The sequence below is a fragment of the Megascapheus bottae genome, chromosome 13 (assembly GCF_031878675.1).
Source record: "Megascapheus bottae isolate mThoBot1 chromosome 13, mThoBot2.hap1, whole genome shotgun sequence".
NCBI lineage: Eukaryota > Metazoa > Chordata > Mammalia > Rodentia > Geomyidae > Megascapheus > Megascapheus bottae.
In genome coordinates this window covers 40783852-40802019 of record NC_143521.1, presented here as the reverse complement: position 1 = coordinate 40802019, position 18168 = coordinate 40783852, and the positions used below count along the sequence as shown (strand labels likewise).

Below are 18168 nucleotides of genomic sequence, written 5' to 3'. Positions count from 1 at the left end.
AAGATTTTGCAAAAAGGCTTAGTGGTCACTCTTGTCATGAGTCTTGAGGTGACAATCACAGAAGTTGTGGGAGATAGGATGAGGGTGTTTCAGCCAATTGTGAAAATGCCTTGTCTTCCAGTTGCAGAGGTAGGCTTCATGCAGGAATGGGTAGAGATTTAAGGAGAAAAGAATTAAGATTCTCTTCATTACCAAACCATTTTGAGCCAGAGATCAGATTGAAAACAGGACTTGAGGGCTTTGAGTTGGATATGAGAATGATGTCTTACAATGAAACACACGGAAATGTTCAGTGCTTGAAAATGTAATAATTACCATATGGGACTGATTTACCTAAGTGACTTACAAGCCAAACACAAGATCTGACACTGAAACCAACTAAAAACAGAGAGCTTATCTAATGTCAAGCTACATGTGATAACTTCAAGGATGCAAATACCAAGAAGCTCAGTTTAGGAAAAGATGGCCTCAGAAATATTATCCCCACCCTCACACCTTTTTGTGTCAGATATGCATCTGGCCCAGGAGAAATAAGTTCTTTAATTTTTTTAGGAGATTCACACTTGTAATTAGCTAAACTATGATGTATGTTTCATATCGAAGAACTGCCCATCTTCCAACAAATTCTTCAGTCTCAGTTATCTTTTACTACAGGTTATATGTAGGCAAATATGTCCTATAATTGGGATTTTATTTTTTTTCTATTGATCATGCAGCTGGAACTCTAGGCCTGGTCATTGTCCCTGAGCTCTTCAGCTCAAGGCTACCACCCTACCTCTGGGCCTGGGTGTTGTCCCTGAGCTCTTCAACTGAAGGCTACCACCATACCTCTGGAGCCATAATTCTACTTCCCATTTTCTAGTGGTTAATTGGAAATAAGAATCTTAAAGACTTTAGTTCCCAGGCTGGCTTTGAACCAAAATCATCAGATCTCAGCCTCTTAAGTAGCAAGGATTACAGGACTGAGTCATTGCACCCAGCATTGATTGGGATTTTTATGAGAAAGTCACTTCTTTCTCTAAGCAAATGTACATTTTTCTTTTATATTCTTCTTAGTTTCTCTTTCCTTCTTCTCACAAAATATATAGCCTATGAATTTAAATAAAGTCCAAATTTTACCAAAACAAGTTTATACTGTTTGAACTAGGCACATGACCATGATTAATAAGAAGATAGTACATTCTGATTTTGTATGACATAAAAATCCCTAGGGGAATATGAACTTTAGTATAGTTATCTGTTTACATTTCAATAGCTCATTATATTATAAAATTATATCTATTGTACCTTTCACGAACATTTTATAATTCAAAACTTAAAACTTAAATGTTTGTAATACCTATGGTAAGATTTTTATCTATTGAAAATAGCATCAGATCTAGCATTAGATATATTTATTAAAATTTTGCACTTGAGTCATTATTTTAAAAATTAATTTTATTGTGTATGTTGATTTATGTTCAATTACAATACAAAGGATCGCATAGCTAATTCTTAGGTAGGTTAGAAACCTGAGGAACATTTAAATAAAATTATTGTTAATTTCTGCATGTAATCTTGCGTTCTATTAGAAATTTATAAATATTATATATTTAAATCAGTGATCATTATTTTATATAAGTACAAATATATTAACAATAAGATGCCCATTCCATATTATATGGCATAAAGAAGTCTTTTATCCATGTTGAAAGTCTTAAAAATGAAAGTTCATTTGAAACTCACAATTGCTTTCACAATGATGGAAATGAATCTTGATATTTTCATCTGAATACTATAGGTAAGTTTTAAAAATGTACAGTAATAGTAACTATCATGTACATGTTATTGTATCTAGTTCAATATCTATGTTAATTAAAAATAAAATTTGTCTCATCCAATAAATTGTAGGAATAAATCCTCATGCAGTCATGCAGATTTCTATGTGAATGAACAGATGGGACTATCATTGTCCCTAGAAAAATGTACAAGTTGTCAGGCATAGGGTGCTAGTCTTGAGCAAAGGAAGCTTAGGGATAGTGCCCAGGCCCAGAGTTCAAGCCCCATGACTCATTAAAAGGAAGAAAGAAATGAAAGAAGGAAAGCAAGAAAGCAAGAAGGAAGGAAAGCAAGAAAGCAAGAAAGCAAGGAAGCAAGAAAGAAGGAAGGAAGGAAGGAAGGAAGGAAGGAAGGAAGGAAGGAAGGAAGGAAGGAAGGAAGGAAGGAAGGAAGGAAGGAAAAGGAAGGAAGGAAAGAAAGGAAGAGAGAGAGAGAGAAAGAAAGAAAGAAAGAAAGAAAGAAAGAAAGAAAGAAAGAAAGAAAGAAAGAAAGAGAAAGAAAAAGAGAGAAAGAAAGAAAGAAAGAAAGGGAGAGAAAGAAAGAAATGGAGAGAAAGAGAAAGGAGGGAGGGTGGGAGAGAAGGAAAGGAAGGAAAGAAAGACAGGGGATGGGAGAGAGACAGAAAAAAGGAAAATTAAGAAAACTGTAAGTCAGTTTTATTAATGACATCAGAAACTGTTTTAAGAAATATTTTTTCAATTTATTTTCCCCCCAAGTTGTAAAGTTCATTTTGAACATATTGTCTTGTGACTGTCACTGTTGGGTTGGTTTGCATCTCGGCTTTTTGGCTAAGATCAATTGTAGTATCTGTTCTTACCAGTTTAAGAAATCTTTTGCAAAGATATCGTGGCATGAATTTGATAAGTTGAGTACTATTATCACCATTCTTTCTTCTTTTTCTGCTTTCAGTCTCCATAATTTGATGAAAAATTTTGAAATAGTAATCAGAAACAGTGGCACAGGAAATGAGAAATGATCGATGAGTTACAGGAGGTAATTATTTAAAGAAAAATCACATCTTATAAAGTTACTTTATCACTTACTGGGTAAGGAAATTGGGAAGTTGGTCTTTAAAAAAAAACATGTGGAGAAGCAAAAGAAGCTTGATAAATGGATACAATCAACAAAAGACAAATGACCACACTGATCTGACTCGTTCACTTACGAGCTTCTGAGAAGCATTTCATCTCAATGAAGCTACAGAGCTTTTCATTGCTTTTGGTCAAATCCTCTTGTAATTTATTCTTTCTTCAAAAATAGCTGGGGAAAGTGAACAAGAATCGAAAATTAATCATTTAATGATGTCTTTCTAAACACATACACAGAGATAAATACTTCTTTCCTCTTAAAGAAGACCTATCGCTATTGTTTTCCTGTCTATTATTCTATTTATATATCACTACTATTTTTCAACACTAAACAAACAGAACAACTAGAGGCTAACAAATGAAAAGAACTACAAATGTACTTCTCTTAGTTACTAAAATTCCAAAAAATTTCTTTTGCTATGTAATACAATTTTATTTAATGAGACTAGTTGACAATAGTGTTTTTGGAAGCTTCTTGGGAGATAAGTATCAGAGTCTAAGATATTTAGTTTTGAGGCTGGCATGTTAATAAAATCTTGAACAAGTCTACTTTTAATTGCTTATACTGAATTTTATATAGGTAGGCATTATGATTTTAACACAACTTGCACAAATTAACAGTGATTAGTATATTATCTGATATAAATTTTTGCTGAGTATTTTAAACATAAAACATGTTTTTAGCTATACTATTTGTCATATGCTATTAGTAACTCTCTAGTAAGGACTTTGTATGTGCTAGTCTCTGTTTTAAGTTAGACTGATTACAAAGAACATTTAAGACCATTCCCAAACCTCAGAAGCCTAATGGGCTGCTATTTGAGTACTCAACTATTAGACATAATTTGCTAGAAATGAAGAAAAATATTTGAGAAAGATCTTTACACACTGTTGAAAAAATATTCATAACAGAATGCATTAGAGATACATCAGGGGAAAGATTAAGGGTTAAGGGGCAAAAGAAGTGAATTATAAAGTGAAGGACACTTTATTTTCTGCTGTAAATACCTGATGAATATTGTAGAATGGTACTTCTGTTAGAAGAATGCAAAAAGTGTGTACAAAATACACCATATATACATTTATTTAGATTAAAATTTCAGTTTCATCACAAGTTCTGATTTTAGATAATTCAAATATCCAAATCTGATTTGATTTTGCTGGTTCTTTACTTGAACTTGGGGACTGGGTGCTTTCCCTGAGATTTGTTTTTTGAACTCAGGGGCGGGGTTCTTTTCCAGAGATTTGTGCTCAAGATTAGTCAACCACTTGAGCCATATCATCACTTTTAACCTTTTCTGAGCAGTTTATTGGATGTAAGAACAACCCAGACTTTCCTGCTGTGGTAGCTACAAAACACAAAACTCAGATCTCAGCCTCCTGAGTAGCTAGGATTACAAGTGTAAGCAACTGGCACCAGGCTCAAATACACATTTTTAAAATTAAAATATTAATTTTGGAAAAAAAGCTTAGTAGTGTTCTTACTTCTGCTATCATACACAGTAAATTTAAAAACTAAAAATAACAATAGTGTCCCACTGAGGGTTTTTTTTTTTTTTCCAGTCCTGGCCTAGAACTCTAGGCCTGGGCACTGTCCTTGGGCTTTCTCAATACTAGCACTCTACCACTTGAGCTACAGTACCACTTCTGGCATTTTCTGCGTATGTGGCACATTCCTCTGTATATGAATCCAGGGTTTCATGGATGCTAGGCAAGCATTTTACCACTAGTCCACAGTCCTAACCACCCTCCGTGCTGAGTTATTAATCTGCTTTTTTTTGGTTCTGTATTAAGAATAATAGTCTGGTATTCAAACATCTTATGTATGTTTTCCTACCTCTAGTATCCAAAACCTTTTATTCATCAATTATAAAAGTATCAGTTTTAAAGACAAACAACTGCTCTGATTGTATGCTAGAACATTCTTCATTCAAAAAAATGATTGAAAAATTAAAACAAAGCCACAGATTATGGGAAAATATTTTCCAGCTGCACATTTCTGATTTGCAAGTAATATCCCAAATGCAAAATTCTTTTCACTAGGCAATGAGACAAAGTCTGTAGAAAACAAAAACATTGTATCTGAATACATGCCTCATTAAAGAATATATACAATTATAAGTTGCATATGAAAGTATATAAAGAAATATTCATCATCATAGGGCATTGAAAATCGAAACAATAAGAAGACATTTCTATACACAAATCAGAACAACTAAAGTCTAAAACACTGACCTTAGGAAATGGTGGCAAGTTTGTGGAGTAAGTAGAAGCTAACCTTCAGAAGGGGTCTGGGTGTAAAAACATGTGTGGCCATTTTGGAAGCATTTCAGTAGCTTCTTAAAAACTACACTCTGACTTACCAGAGTCCTAGTATCCAGGCCTACAAGATATACTCCTAAGCTAATAATACAGAAATTCAAGTGCCAAAACGTGCACTTGGCTTTTAATATATAAATGGATAAACAAATTACACTACTATTATTGTGGACCTATTATTTCAAGGATAATTTGACTTTTAGGTTGCACACAACATAAGAGGACAACAGAACTTAGTTTATAGTGGTACTAAGCTACTAATGAAGATATAACTCTGTGAACTGAGCAATATTTCCATGTGATACACCACTCAAAGGTGTTGAATTAGGCATTAATTTGATAACATGAATGAATCTCGGGGCACAGATTCGTATCATACCAATCTGTTTGTTTTTATTTCCATCACTTAATTTCTAACATCTGATTTGGGATACCTAGGCACACTCTTTAAACTCCAGATTTTTCACACACCTGTGAGAAAACATGAATTCACAAAATAATTTGTCTTGTTTTGCTTCACTAGAAAATTAAATTCTTCCCCAAAGACTGTACACTCAAGAAGTAATGGAAGTATAGGTTTAGAACTCAATGATAAAATGCTTCCTCTTAGGAACAAGGCCTGGAGTTTTTCTGTAGCACTTAGAAGATGAAGAAGGAAAGGAGAAGGAGGCTGCGAAGAAGTGTTGGGGGCAGGGGCAATGGAGATGGTGGTGGAGGAGGAAGAAGAAGAACTCTGTGATAATCAATGTAGGAATCTAGGTAGAATTTACAGAGTCCTACGAGAGAAAATAATCACCATTGTATGATAGGCTCAATATTCTTATGCTGTCCAACATCTAAATGATCATTCTACATATTTTATCAGTTAGCTTTTTATACCAAATGCAGTACAGTGGATTACTGACTTGAATTATTTATGGTAACATCTTCTTATATCCTGATTGAAATGCATACTTTATAAGCAACATATTAAAGAAAGAGAAGTAGAAGCTATCTCTGGGGATGTTATAGTCAAACGTAAATGTAGATTCAACTTTTCTATAGTGATCCCGCTTCCTCTGGGATATTATTTTGCATTTATTTTCCTTCAACAGTCACATGTAGATCTATATTTGGTGGGCATTTCAGGATTAGATTAATTGGAGGTGGCAAATTTAAAAGCCTAGTGGGATCAGGTGGTAATGAAAAATAAATGAAGAATGTCTGATAGCAGAAAACGATAACTAAGAGGTTTGGGTGGAGATGTGGAAAACTAAAAACAATAAAAACACATCTTGGTAACAAAGAACAATTGCTTTTCAGTCCCAAACAACTGATATATTAGGAAGCATGAATTTTTTAAGGTGGATTTTATTCTTCAATTTGTTAAATATAGAAAATCCTTTCTTCCTGGAGCTAATAAAAGTAGTCCTGGGTTAAATATGCAATTTTATGTAAAACCATTTTTTTTAATTTTGTCAGTCCTGGGGCTTCAGTTAGGGCCAGAGCACTGTCCTTGGACACTTTTTGTGCTCAAGGCTAGTGCTCTGTCACTTGAGCCACAGAGCCACTTCCAGCTTTTTCCGTATATGTGACACAGAGAAATAGAACCCAGGTCTTCATGCATGCTAGGTGAGGCCTCTACCATGAGGCTACCCTACTCCCAGCCCTATGTAAAACCTTCTGATCTTTAATTTATCCCATTTGAATACTGAGCTATTGGAAATTAAAATCAATCAATTGGTTTTTTTCTAAATTTAATTTTATTGTTGCGGTGATGTACCAGATACATATATAAGGTTGGCCTGATTACTTGTAGAACATTGTTACCCACCTCCCATGTCTTCAGACACATTTTTTAAATCTATTTTTCATGAATAGCACATTTACAAAGATAATACAAGAAATACAAAATGGAAGCACATAATAAAATACTCACTAAGCTCATTTTAAGTTTAGAAATATATAAATCAAGGTGTATTGACTAATAATGTTTTTTATTTAGTAGAGAGATTGCAGCTCATTTTGAATTACTGAGGAAGCTGAGTAAAATCAAATTTTTATTTCAATATTTTATGTCCACACTTTATCAAAATAGTTAACATTAATACATTAATTGAATTCTTAGAGGCTATTTTTTTTCTTAGAGCTTGAACTCTGGGCTTGGGCACTGTCCCTGAGCTACACTGCTTTGAATCACAGAACCACTTTCAGTTTTCTGATATTTAATTGGAGATAAAAGTCTCATAAACTTTCCTGCTCTGACTGGTTTAGAACCTCAGTCCTCAGGTATTGGTTTCCCGAGAAGCTAGAATTACAGACACGACTCCCCAGCACCTGGCTGGGTTTCTTTTACTATATGAAGCTTTACATTACATTTCTCTGGTTCAGAATAACATTATAGATACATCCCTACCCCTTCCTACAAAATTGAAGCATACAGAATTTAGTGTCCTACAGGTAATGTGAATCTACTTTGAACTGGGCTTTTTTTTTTCTCCTGCTGTGGACACGTACTGCTTTGTAAAATTATTTTCTCCAGTCCTAATTACGTGGTTGGCTCATGTCTCATTTTCTTTTGTAAGTTTTTCTTTTTAACTTTATTCATCTTCACTTGTATTCATCACATCACTCTACCTTCTGTAGGAATACTTCTTGATTAAATCTACCCTTCTATGATTATACCTTTATTTTCTTTCTGTTTAGAATTCATGTCCCATGTAATTTATGACTTAAAATTACAGTATTTTAAATGCAGTAATGTCAATCAAGTGTGCTTGTGTTGTTCAAAATAAAGTTTGCATGCTTTTTTTAAGGAAAAAAAACCATTTCTTCCTTTTAATGAATTTTTTCTTCCTGCTGGAGCACAGTCAACACTAAATGTACATTAAAATAATGTATTGATGGAAAAAATAAAAAATGAAGTTCTGTTGAGAAAAATTAGCAGGGGATTCTTATGACCTAAAACATTATGCAAGCATGCCTTAGCTATTCAAATGATAAGAATATAAGCATGGAATCTTTAATTTGAGTAATATTTTAGCAGTACTGGGATTTGAACTCAAAGACTTCCTCTTCCTTTCACTTAGCCAATACTCCAAATGCTTTTTGTTTTACTTATTTTTCCAGTAAGGTTTCAAGTGTATGAGGAGAGGTTCCTTCACCCCAGACTGTGATTTAAAGGTTGTGGCACCACAGAGGCCAGCCGCCAGGCAAAGGCAAAGAAGTTTTCCAGAAAATATTCACAGAAAATGCACTCATTCAAACTGCATGCAGGAAAATGCCAGTTCATCTGTAAAAATAAGTAGTTGGACTTTCTCTAGCAGCAACCAGCTGATGCATAGCTGCTTATGGATTTGCAAATAGCTGGTATTCATAGAACAGAGTGAGCAGCAGGGTAATTAAACCACTATGAAACGAAGAGCTGTGCTGTTGCACAGGAAGGTCTGTGAAACTTCTGAGCAAACAACACAAGTTCTGATCTCAGCTCTGGTAAACGGTCCTGAACCAAAGTAGAAAGGTTATCTTCTCACAGTGTTCCCCATGTACTTACTGTTGAAGAAAGTACCTACCATTTATCAGGTAGCATATGAAATATGTAATATGTGAGGAGTCAACAAAACACATTGAAAAAGGCCTCATAAACCAGGTTTCATAGCCAAAGCTTTACTGCTTGAAGCCCAATTCTCTCTTCATATTGTCTGTCTTAGAAAGAATGAGAAATATATGCACTACAACATAATCACCTGAACATACTTTTAAACTCCTCTGCTTATTTCTTTTAAGCTTATTATTTTGTAAAATGTCTTTAAGTTAATAATGATGCAGCTTAGCAGTTCTGAACATGTGACATAAGGAAAATATTGCTGAATGTTCTGTTTGATGTGCATTTTCCTTAACATAAAATGACTTCGTTGATTCTCAAGATATATGGAAATCTTACATCAGAAATCTTTTAAGGTAGCCAATAAACTTATCTTCAAATATAAAATACTTGTTCTAGAGGACTTTTATATCACCTCAGTTTTACTTGTTTTCAAATGTTTCATGTTAAATGTGCTATGTAATATTATTTTATAATATCTGGTAGATCTCAAAGGAATAATTCTTTTCTCTTTATTAGTCAATGCAGAAATGGCAGAAGAAAATTAAGACTGATAGCTCAATTCATCAGACACTCACTGAATTACCTGAGATGTCTCAGCCCAAATCTGTGACAAATGTTTCCCACTTTCTTACTTCTTTTTAAATGTTTCTTTGATATAAATGACATGGAAATGACTGTCTAAGGACAGAATAGGACCGGAGGTCAACTATATTAATGTAACAGGCATTTTTCTTTCCTAAGATATAGAAGTTAGTGCTTCCAAAAATAATCACTACATTCTTTGCTGTATTTTAAGCTGTTGGATTTCAGGGTCACACAACTCTTTTCCAGTGGATAGAAATTATTTTTCCCAGCAAGCAGTGTATTGGACATTCTACCACCAACAACAACCACAACCCCCCAACAAAATTTTTAAAGTTAGGCTCAGGTAGAAGCTGGGCATGTGCAAAGTACTGAAAAGATAGTTTATATTCTAAATATCAGCAAAATAATGTTTCCAAGAAATATTTTTCTCCTTTTCCAGAGATAAGTATAGGACTCAAATAGAGAAACTGTCTTCAACAAAATATGATTTCATTCATTTATTTCCTACCATTCAATACCAGGACAACATTTATTGAAACTCATGGATTTCAGAATCTTGCAGCATCAATTACTGCTTTCTTTGAGTATGTTAATGATTCTGAAGCTGAAGAAATTTAAAAAATAGATTGGTTTATTGGAACCAGGATTTAGAGAAAAATAGAACCCAGAATTATGTATTTTTATTAACAAAATATTCATTTGCAAGAGCAAGATGCCAGAAACTGTACAAGATTTTGCACAACACCACAATATTGTACAAATCTGTGTATAAAAGTAATTAGAAAGAGATATTTATAGACTTTGTTTCTTGGTATTTACTTACCTGGTAAATTATATATAAGAAATTCTAATAATAGCTGAAATACTCCTTTCCTCTCAGTAACCTAGACTTGTATGTACAGACTATAGAAATCTCTCTCTGGGTATTTAGCTATGTGACTACAAACAAGGCCATACTATGTTACCAGCACAATCATGTTTATTGCAGCATTATTAACCATAGCCATGATATGGAACCAACCCAGATGCTCCTCAGTAGATGAAATTGTGGTATTTATATACAATGGAATTCTATGCTTCCATGAGAAAAATGGTATCACCCCATTCATAAGAAAATGTAAAGACTTGGAAAGAAACATATTAAGTGAAGTATGCCAGACTGAAAGAAACATAGGCTCCATAGTACCTATGTATGCCTAGGATTTTCCTACCAGAGAATCACAATAGCTCAACAGCTCTGTACAAATAACCACATAAAATGTTGTGAATTGAAATAATCTCAACAATATGGAAACAAGAGGTTTGTTATACTATTTACTGTAATGTGTGAAGTTAGTTCTTTTTCTTCCATTTTTTTCCTTTGGTTTATCCAGTGTTGTCACTTGTTTTTGATTTTTGTATCATTTCTTGTATATACATTTATCTGACCTGGGGAAGAGAAGAGGAACAACAACATGGTGAGACAAAGGACAAAGGGCTAATCAATGAAACAGGAATATTCACAAGACACAGTGTTGGAAATGAACTTTACAACATGGGGTGGGGAAGGAACATTGGAGAAAGATGAAGGAGGAGGTAACAGTGTTTGACAAGAATATGTTGACAAGGCCTCATGTATGTAACTCCAAACCCTCTGTAGAGTGTCTTGAGAATGAAATTAAATTTTTTAAAAAAGAACTTCATATCTGAGGTATAGGTACTCACCTCAATGTGAACTCACAATATTTGAGGGTGAGTGCACTCCTCAAATTTATGCACTAAAATTCGAATCCTAAAGGTGGAAACTGCTTTCTTATGAGTGGAATTGATGCACTTACAGAAAGGACAGAGAGTGCTCAAAAGCTCTAGCACTGTGAGAGAACACAGCTAGAAAGTGCTATCTATGGATCTAGAAGTGACTTGCTCACCCTGACATGGTCAAGACTTTAAAACTGGGTTTCCTAGACTCCAGAACCAAGAGAGAGTAAATTCCTCTTGTTTCAGAGCTTACCTTTTTATGGCATTCTGTTTCATCCACCCAAATGATTTAAGACACAAGGTTAAGTATATTAGAACTATCAACAAGGTTTTTAAAGAGGTATACTTTTTGTTGTTCATGCTACAATCCTAGATGTGTAAATTATATACACCTTGAGCTCACAGTCACACATTTGTCTTTCTATTCATTCATTCATTCTAATTACCTTAAAGTGGTTGTACAAAAAAGTTGGCAGTCAAGAAAACAGTTTATAAGTACAATTTATCTTGGTCAAGATTGTCACTTTGAACATTCTCAGTTTTGTCAGGAACTGAATCTATATTTTAAAAAATGATTTGACAACTAGAGTGCTGGTACAAGCACCACTTCCTGTCTTCCAATGGTTACTCAAACATATTTTTGTAGAACTTAATTGAGTATTCTCCATTATATATTTATGCTCTAATATTGCTATATATGTATTCAAGTTCTTGTGAAATAGATAGCAAATATATGGATGATTCATGGATTTACTACTGAAAATTATTTATTTACTTTTAATTAATGATGCTTAAATGAGTTCTTGATTAATTGAACATGGAAATATCTCTGACACATTCATTACTAAATTGAATGTCATATTAATTTCCAAACCTCTTTTTTTGTTATTTTCTAAGTTAGAAATGAGAATAAAATGGATAAATAATTGCATTTTAGTAATGAAATGACATGTAAACATCACCTCTGCCTACTTGAACTAAAATAATTCCAATTTCAGGAAAAATATTGTTGTTGGCAGGGAAAATATATCCTGAGCAAACTTAATGGAAGGTCAAACCAACACTATTTAGAGATCTTATCAAAGAACCAATCTGATATTGCAATATACTAAAGTATCTACTTTTTCTTTACCTAAATTGAATGTCTGAATAAAAAAGACTATAGTCTAAATATAGTAAGCCCCACAACTCAGCTTGGGTACTGTGAAAAAAGGAGGCATCACATTAACATGACAAAGAAATAAATTGAAGGAGTCAATGTGAGCAGGGTTTTCTAGGGAAGCAAAAGCTACAAAAATGCAAATGGGCTACAATCATAATGTTTGCAGTTAAATCAAGGGCACACAATAATCTTGAGAATTTCCTTCACATTATGTAAAGTGCTGATGTATGTAAGACTAGAGAAAACTCTAACAGCTACTTGTGAGTAGGATATTAGTCAAATCACAAATACCCCATTGGAGAAGGTTCTCACATAGAGAAAATAAGACTCCTTGGCTTTTCTCAATGGATTTTTCTATTCAGATAGTGATAACAAACTGAAGCTAACTTATCTAAAACTCTCACAATCTGTACCAAAGAAAATGAGATAATTACTGGTCCTTCTAAATTATTCATGAGTCGGTCTAAATTCTTTTAGAATTTTCTTGCAAACATGTTTTCAGACGTTCATAGAAGATACCATAAATATTTAAACTCGTCAGATGCCATGAAAGACTAGCTACTCAGGAGGCTGAGATCTGAGAATCATGGTTCAAAGCCAGTCGGGCACTAAAGTCAGTGAATCTCTTATCTCCAGGTAATCACTAGAAAAGTGGAAGTGATGCTTCCAGGGGTAGGGTGGTAAGCACTGAGCTGAAGAGATCAGGGACAGTGCCCAGGCACAAAGTTCAAGCCACACGACCAAAAAAAAAATTTAGACTCATGGATTATATAGTATATACACGTTATATAGTGCTCTAATTTAGAGATATATATGGCACCTGATTAATAGCAAGTCATTGTATTTAAACAATAGATATATAGCTTAATATTGCCTATGTTAAATGAGATAATTCTGGGATGTTACTTTATCATTTTATTTTAAAATTGCAATGCTATGTACTAGAAAATTCTGCCTTTCAGTTCTAGGTTTTCCATTTTCATAGTGAACTTCATGAGAATTTTATATCTCACTGAAAGTTATAAATCTAATGATCCTGATTCAAGTTAAAAATCAAAACCTTTTTCTCCTTGCAACAAATATCAAGAAAGTTGTTGTAGTCTAGATATTTTGTCTGTGATATGTCTTATCAACTGTGTCTAGAATATTGCTGATTCATAGTAGGTGCTTCATAAATGATTTTTTAAAATAATCTCATTGAGAATATCCAGTCTATGCTACAAAAATTAGAGTATTGTGCAAGTTATTATTTCAAACATTTGCATATTTCTTTACAATTTTCTATTTTATATAAGATCTTGTCTAGCACAAAAAGTGGACAAAAGGGAAGTCACCTGATGTTTCATCTGTGTGCTCTTTGTGTCATATTCAGTAAGACATACCTCATGAAATATACCATTTGAGACATTTGAAATTAAGGTTTTTCTTTAAGCATGTTTTAGACAATATATGCAGAGAAATATTTATGTTCACTTTTTTCTGTGTAAACCATTTATTGTTGCATTTCTATTATATGTTAGAAAACATTTGCAGCTACTCTTGACCCAAAGCTTAAGTAATTTACTTTGCCATAATGTAAATTCTTCATTATCCAATGTTTATATGTACAAGATAAATATAAATAAATGTGTACAAATGTTGGAGATAGTCACTGTTCATCCATCTGTAGCAATTTTGTGTTAATGAGTGTTGCCACATAATGGAATGCATAATTCTATAATTTCTTGTTCGCCAGGTACATGCATTCAGAGAGTAGAAATGTCCTCTCTGAGTTGTGGATGAGGAATGTTGTGGTAAAAACTGGAACAGATGAATATTTAAGTGCTGCTAGTTTGAGTGTTTATCGTGCTACTGAATTCACCAACTCATCCTTATTCCAGACAAATTGAGAGGGGAAAATGTGGAAACACTATACAAGAATGTGGAAAGTAGATTGTCAACTCACTCATGGCAATTATGTCAGAGAAATTCCTTTCTTTGTGTTCATGTAAAATTTCTAGAACCAGTGAAGATCTCTTTCATTCATTATGAAATTAACTCCCAGTAGAATTATGAGTGAGGGATTGGTTCTCAAGAAAACATAGGATGCAAAAGTAAAGACATGCGCTTCTCTGTAAATTTCTACAAAGTGACTCAAACATGGATTGAACAGTAAGAAAGGGCACATTCCCTCCTTGGTAAAAATCTCCTGATTTGAGTCATTGGACAAAGGATATTGCTAACTCAATTGGCTATTATTATATGTTTACACACACTATAAATTTCCACAGAACAATAAGCTGATCTCTTTTATAATCTTAGTAAATAACTTACTATAGTAATGCATAGCACTAATTGAATGGTTGTGATAATTTTAATTGATTTTCCTAAATACATGCTTAATTAGTTTGTATAATGTACCCAGAAAGATGTATGCTGAATAACTTTAATCATTCAAATGTCTTGCAAATGAAAGTAAACACCATATCAATTACTTGCATCTACAAAGTCAAACATAACTTTCTATATTCTAAAATGTCATCAACTTTGTGTCTGCAGTGGGAAAATATTTTCCATCAAATATACCTGGTCTTTTCCTTTTTCAGATGATGTGTTGTGGTGAATAACCTTTATGTTACTAGATTTTGGTATGATGTGTCACGCAATTTTAAATAATATATGATTCACTTCTCAATAATTGATTTATTACTTGATCCTGAATGATCTCTATCTTAGGAACCCATAGAACTTTACTTCCCTCCCCAATTGTATTTGTACTTTTTAAATGGTGTTCATTGTTCTGGACTTTAAACCACCCAGTCTACTAACAATGCCAAACTAGAAACAGTACCCACTAAATCAACAGCTCCACGTTAGCTCTTTTACATGTGTTTGCACACTTAAACCTCTTAAAAAATGGTAAATATCTGAGGCTAGATGCAAACTTGAATTTGAAAATAATGAATATTTGTTAGCAATAGTGTAAGTCCACAATTTTTGCATATGTTTCATTTTAAATCATGAAAATAATACATAGGTGAAAATACATTCATATCATTAATATTGGTTAATTGGAATGGCTTCACAACTAACTTAAAAAGTAGATGTATTTTGGAAGAGGGAATTAGGTAGAGAGAAAGAAAGACAATGGACTTAGGGGCTCAGATATGGGGACAATTATACCTGAATATTTTCTACCATAACAATGATTCACATATAAATAAAAAAACAAAACTATTCCATTATATATCTTGCTTAAAATCATGAATAATTGAAGGGTTTTGTTTCAAAAGTCTCTCTCATTTTACATAAATTCAGTGTTGTAATAGTCATTTTGTAATCCTCTTATATTCTTAATTTATGATGATTTGGCCAAGGTCAGTATAAAGTTATAGTCTCTTCCAAACTAAAAAGAAAATGATGGGAACTTTCAGAAAGCTACTGGTACATTTGACACTAATTGACATTTTTGACAGCCTAAGTGGAGAGGTGAAGATTTAATTTGGCTATGAAACAATCTAAATATCCTTGTCTTTAGCAATTTTTATCAAACTTGTGTGGTCAATGTTATTGAGGGACAGATTTCATGATGACATTACAGTGACAAAGTTTATTGAAATTTCTATGACTTGTTAGATGGAATTGATTACTATTTCTTTACACCTGTGCATTAATTCCAATGAACAAAAGGAGAATAAAGACAAAAATTTGAGCACCAAAACTGCCATTACAATAACTTTTTCCTGTCAAGAAAGCAACATATACACTGTCGTAGAATTTGTGGTAAAAATATTGAAATTTCAAAGGAATGAGATAATTGTTCCAAGGAAAGAGATTAGGGCCATTCAGAGCAGGGCCATTGCTGTAGCTCTCATACACACGAAAGAACCTCCTTGCCTTATCAATTGAAATAACTACCTCAGCAAATTCCAGTCTAAGAGAGTTTATAATTGCAGCTCTGAGTAATATTTTAAGGAAAATCAAGACAAATAAGTACATAAATACACAATGGAACTTTTCATATAACAAAAAAACTTCAAATCATGTGTGTGTGCGTGTGTATGCGTGTGTGTGTGCTTGCACACACTTAGTGGCATTTTGGAGAGAAGATATGCAAATGAAATCTGTGTACAACATAGAAGAAACTTCAAGGAGAGGAGACTCACAGCAGCAAAGTCAATAAAATGCTAATTGTTCCTAAAATTAATTATTAAGTCATTAAAAACAATCATTTGCCTGGATTTTAACATCTGAATTGTGATTACAGCTTTGTGAAAATCAGTCATATTAGCATATTATTGATGACTTGAACTTCCAATTATAAAAGGCTCAGAAGACAGCTAATGGCTTACATCATATGAAAAGAGCAAATTAAGCATAATACTTAATGAAGCATAGAGGTTATTAGTGTTGTTACCTATAAACACAGGAAAAGCAGAAGAATTAGTATGTGTTACCAAAACCCTCATGTGCCATATCGCAAGGTTAACTGGAAAGGATGGGGAAATATTAAAATTCTGTGAACGGATGGTAAAACAATCCTTACAAAAGAGGAAATGAAAACTATGTTAAGGCACTCACCTACAAAGTTCATATGCAAGAATACCATAAATACTTTTAATATTAAGCTCACAAGATTATCATGATGGATTTAATTTTATCAGAAATATTTAAACTTTCAAATAATGAAAGAATATGCAATGGGCAACATTTGTCAGTATATGAACTTTAAATTCAGATCAACTCAAACTAAAACATTACTTGCTACTTAGATTCCATGAAATGGCAATTGAGGCTACTTTTTAATAATAATAATATTAATACCTGTTATAAAATGAAGATAGTATGATTGAACTAAAGGTGAAAATAAACTATTTCATCTAAACACTAAATCCCAATCTGAAAATTTAAGAATGATAGTCTAGAACATCATATGGAAATTTTGATTCATAATTATGATTTAGCAGTAGAAACCTCTGAACAGGTTATTGGGAGAATCAGAGATGATGGATTTACCAATCTCAATCTCAAATAAAAGTGTGTTAATAAGTGTGTATCTGATTTGCAAAGGGGAAGGGAGGCACAGAAATGGTGGGTAAAGGGTAAACCAATTCAGCAGGAATATTAGACACTATATTGGAAAGGAACTATTCAAATTGAGGGAAGGATGAAGAGAGGGGGAAATCTGGGAGAGAATGAGGGAGAGGTGACACTGTTCAAAAGGAAATGTACTCATATCTGACTTAAATAATGGTAAACACTCTGAAAATCACCTTTAGAATAAAATTAATAAAATACAGTTGCCTAATAAACAAAGATGTCTAAATAAACATATCTCTGATAAGAAGGAGTATAGGACTAGATGCTAGTTTTCTTATTGTATTCATAGTTTAGTTCATTTTTGTTCTAAGTATAACCACTTGGATATTTTTTTGATAAACACTCAAGTGATTTCTTGTCTGTTACCACTTTATGATTTATAGATATACTGTTAGTACTTACAACTTTTTCATTTTTTTCTCATTTGCTGAATCATTAGCTAACTTTCCTCTTAGTATACTTCACTTTATAATTTTAATGAAGTGTCCTTATGAAGTACAATGGCAAGAATGGATTTCCACAAGACGCTTATTTTGGGCATCATTTCATAAAACAGAAAAGCCTCAAAGGTAAGGTGAAAGTGAGCTACATATTATTAATACAGTAAACATGGGAATTCAGGAAATTCAGTTGATAATAAATAATAAGTAGGTTGGTTTTAGATGAGTAGGAACTAGCTATAAGAAGTAAAGGAACCTTCTAGTTAGAAACTGATGAATAGAAAAAAGCAAGACATAGATATAGACATGCATGCGGAAAGTGGAAGCATGTAATTAATGGGAAAGAATTTTTAC

General features: G+C 33.1%; 1 pseudogene; it reads left to right on the top strand.

Annotated features, from left to right (window-relative positions):
- The first annotated feature begins 2586 nt into the window (after positions 1-2586).
- On the top strand, positions 2587-2732 carry LOC150055887 (U2 spliceosomal RNA; annotated as a pseudogene).
- Positions 2733-18168: the final 15436 nt, after the last annotated feature.